Source organism: Delphinapterus leucas, chromosome 2 (genome assembly GCF_059928025.1).
Source record: "Delphinapterus leucas isolate spDelLeu-1000000601 "Yukka" chromosome 2, BTC_Dleu_Yukka2, whole genome shotgun sequence".
Classification (NCBI taxonomy): domain Eukaryota; kingdom Metazoa; phylum Chordata; class Mammalia; order Artiodactyla; family Monodontidae; genus Delphinapterus; species Delphinapterus leucas.
This window is the reverse complement of record NC_143130.1, coordinates 77,751,840-77,756,092: the sequence shown is the minus strand read 5'-3', so window position 1 is coordinate 77,756,092 and position 4,253 is coordinate 77,751,840. Positions and strand designations below refer to the sequence as shown.

The following is a 4,253-nucleotide window of genomic DNA, read 5'->3' as shown; positions in this document are numbered from 1 at the left end:
GGGTAGCATTTGATAAGCGCTGGAGGAACACTGCTTTAGAAAAGCACATTAACCCTTTTTGCCTGTTCCAGCTCCTGCGGGGGGGGGGGGGGGGGGGGAGGGGGGCGGAGATGGAACAGGTGGGCTTAATTGGCTCTGAACAAAGCCCTTGAAATCCCCGGAGAGCTATGCAACCAGATGTCGCCCTCTGGCACTAAGTGTTAAAGAGGAGTCTTTGTAAGGAGCCCAGCCGAAGGTGGATGGCAGATTTGTTTGAATGAAACTAAGCTTCCACCTTCACTTTAAGACATTTTAGGGTACCCCTCCCCAGAAAAAAGACAACAAGATACTTACAGTAAAAGTTTACAATTCCCCGTTCTAAGTGTACCACGTAAGGGGTGAAATGAAGTTAAAGGGCATCTTGTCAAAACAGCAATATCCATCACAATTGCACCCCACCCCTCCATCCACCATCATGTTCTCTCTCACACTCCCTGATCTTTAAGGCTAGTTCACGTTTCTTTATGGTATCGTGGAAAGACCACTTGGCCGGGAGACAGAAGTCCAAGACTTGAGTTCTGCTTTCATCGTAGCAATGTGTATGATCCTGGGCACATCACTTATTTACAATGAACCTTTGCCTCCTTCACCACCAAGTGGTTCTACTTTATGTCACATCTGCCTCACAAGATTACCAGAAGGACCAAATGTATTCATCTGCCTGACATTTGCCAGACACCTGCTTTGTACCGGAAGGTACAAAGGAATATGAAGGAATACGTATTTGAACTAGACTCAGTTCCGACCTTGGGAAACTCACTGGACAGCCAGTGTACAGGACTGCGCTCTGTAAACAGAAGAGCACTTTGCAAAGGGAAACCATTTCTGTTTCCTGTTACTGTCCTCGAGATATATCCTAGATTTTGCCAAGCCCTTGTTCTCCTAGATAGTTTTAGTCTACTTCCTCTTGGTCCCAGCTTACTTACTTCTAAAGTGGTGGCTTCTGAATGAGCTTCCCTTGCAAGTAGAGGAGTTCCCAGTTTTTCTTCCAGGTTAATTTTTATTGAACATGACCTCTAGAAGGGGTAGCTCCTCTCCTGTGAGACTCTACTCTTGGGTCCAGGATAGATTCTCAAACCAAGATGAGCCAATATGCAGACGTAGCCTCTGTCCAGGAATTCAGAATTGGCACACTGAAAGAGGGACAGAAAGAAGCAGCCACGTGCAGGGGTGGCATGTGAATAACGAACTCCAAAAAGGAGATCCATCTGTTCAACAAGTGTGTCCCCAGGGCTGTACCGGTGACTGTCTGGGAGACCTCCCTGCACTGTCTGTTTTATTTACTTTAGTAGGAGTGGGGTTTTGTTCCTTATGAACAAATGATCTGTCTGACATCCTGTCCCAGATAAGCATGGCCCTAGGACGCCAGCCCTAGGTTGGCCTTCAACAGATGTCTGGGTTTAGCCTAGCAACGAACCATATGTCTGTGTGCTGCAGCACACGAGGCTGTAGCCATGTTTTTAAATGGAAAACACAAAAATGAATAAGCTATTGAAGAGCTAACCCACTATAAACAGAGTTATCCAGTGGAAAGAAGCAGCTGAAAAAGTGTCAACAACATTATCATCTGTGAAAAACATTTAACCCCAGTCAACATTTTAAAAAGATACAGAAGGCCATCAGACTGGCCTTCTGCCTCAGTTTACCTCATTACCTGTCACTCTGCCAGTATCACCAAAGTTGAGCGCTGAACTTCGGCAGGAGCTTTGAGGTTCCAGTGGGCTCGTGCTGGGCACTGAGGATACAGGAGAAAATCTGTTCTCACAAGAGCTCTCTGTAAAGTGGAAGAAACCTAATAATCACACTTAATAATCACAACGCCGTGACAAACGCAGCTGTAAAAACGTGTTCAAGTGTCCTGAAGACATCCGGGCCGTGCTTCTGGGGCCGCCCAGAGCCAGCAAGGGTATCCAGGCACCCAAGTTGACTGAAAACTTCTGTGTCTGCCATTTGGCTACTGGGGACATGCTGAGGGCTATGGTGGCTTCTGGCTCAGAGCTGGGAAAAAAGCTGAAGGCAACTATGGATGCTGGGAAACTGGTGAGCGATGAAATGGTCGTGGAGCTCATTGAGAAGAATTTGGAGACGCCTCCATGCAAAAGTGGTTTTCTTCTAGATGGCTTCCCTCGGACTGTGAGGCAGGCAGAAATGCTTGATGACCTCATGGAGAAGAGGAAAGAACAGCTTGATTCTGTGATTGAATTCAGCATCCCAGACTCTCTGCTGACGCGGAGAATCACAGGAAGACTGATTCACCCCGAGAGTGGCCGTTCCTACCACGAGGAGCTCAACCCCCCAAAGGAGCCCATGAAAGATGATATCACCGGGGAACCCTTGGTCCGCCGATCAGATGATAATGAGAAGGCCTTGAAAATCCGCCTGGAGACCTATCACACTCAGAGTGCCCCGCTGGTGGAGTACTACAGTAAACGGGGGATCCACTCTGCCATCGACGCATCCCAGACCCCTGACGCTGTGTTTGCAAGCATGCTAGCAGCCTTCTCCAAAGCCACATCCTAGTAACAGAATGCCAGGCGAGACTGCACCACTGCTCATCACCCTGCGGTGTGATCCCTGCTCTTAGGTGCTGGGCAGAGGGGAGGGGTGGTCAGGGTAAGGATGGAGAGGGAGGGTTGGTGAGGGCTCAAGAGGAGAATGGGAAGAGCAGCAGTGCTGTAGTGAAGTGATTTCTTTTCCATGGAGTAGGAGTCCTAAAAAGTATAAGCAAAGGGAAAAATTGATTTTTTAAAACACTGATTGGAGGGTATAAATAGAAACAGGGAGGTGCAGTATTATTTCTAAGGAATCACGTTGTCATTTACTCCAGACTGGTGACAATATTTTTTAAAGCCAGTGCCCTAAGACCTCAGCTTTTATCAGAACCTCATGTCAGCCCAGGAATGCCGGAAATCACACCGTTGTCCAGTCTGTCCTGTAGCTTGGAACAGGGCAGGAGATGACTACTAACCCTGGTTCCCCATACCATGAGATCAAAAAGTCGTCTCCCCCCCCCCAAAAAAAAAAAAAGTCATCTCCCCATTTGAAAGAGATACAGAGTGTGCTCGTGGGGGTAGGGGCTCAGCACATCAGGTTTACTGGAGTCATAGGGCAGGTGGGACAGGCCGGTCTCACTCCCTTCCCAACTTACCACTGATGTACCAGCCCACCGGTTCTCGTGGGTGAGCTCTCGACAGCCACCCAGCACATGCCACAGTCCTACACTCTTGCCTTCCTCCATCCATGTCGTGTGGAAGGACCCTTTTGAATAAATGAGCAAGTGTCCTAAGCGACCTTATCCAAAGATTGTCCTTTCCATCCTCAAATCCTGTGACTGGGATCACTCAACAGCACTGTGATGTATTATTTTCAATGAGGTGCCTTTCTTAACTGTCCAAATGCTGCCTTTGTTTGGCCCCTAAATCAATAAAGTGTGTTAAATGTTTGTAAAAACTAAAAATAAAAAATAAAAACGTGTTCAAGACAGAGAGCTAACACAGAGACAGGAGTGACCAACAACATCAGGGAGGAGGATAGGAAAGGCTTTCTAGAAAAACCTGGCTTTTGAAAACTGAATAGGAGTTTGTCTGGCAAATAGGGTGAAGTTAGAGGGGGGAGAAAGAAGAACATTTGAGGAAGAGAGAATAGCATGTCCCAGGACCACAATCCTTCAGCCTCTGCCCCTGACCCTCAGGAACACCCACCACCCAGGCTACTCTGTCCGCTATGCTCTGCTTGCCAAGATGGGTGCCCTGGACAGCACCAGAACCGGCCACAGCTTCCACTGCTGCAGACTCAGCATTTCACATCCTTGGCTAGGCTTGCAGTGGCCAGCAGCCCCCGTTCCCACACGCCTTTCTCCAGGTCTTTCCATTTATTCCGGTCCTTTGGTTGAGATCCCAGCGTGTTCTGCTTCCAGATTCACCAGAGCTAGGACCCTGGGGATGCAGTGAATGCTTCTTGCATGGGGGTGGGGCCCGGAAGGAAACCAGGCCCTGGGGGAGAAGATTTCCATGCGTGTCAGAGAGGAAAACCTTCAAGGTGGGGGGGGTGAGCAAGTGGTGTATTCCTCACAGAGCAGGATGAGGGGGACCTAAGAGAGAGAGATTTACATTGGAAAAGACACTAGTTCAAACAGAAATGACCTGGGCAACCCGTTACACGAAGGCACTGAGGGCACGGCGGATCCAAACAGTCCTGAGAGTGAGGCCTTGTGC

General features: G+C 48.7%; 1 pseudogene; it reads left to right on the top strand.

Annotated features, from left to right (window-relative positions):
* Positions 1-1,923: 1,923 nt before the first annotated feature.
* LOC111177579 (adenylate kinase 2, mitochondrial pseudogene) lies at positions 1,924-2,667 on the top strand (annotated as a pseudogene).
* The last annotated feature ends 1,586 nt before the right edge of the window (positions 2,668-4,253 follow it).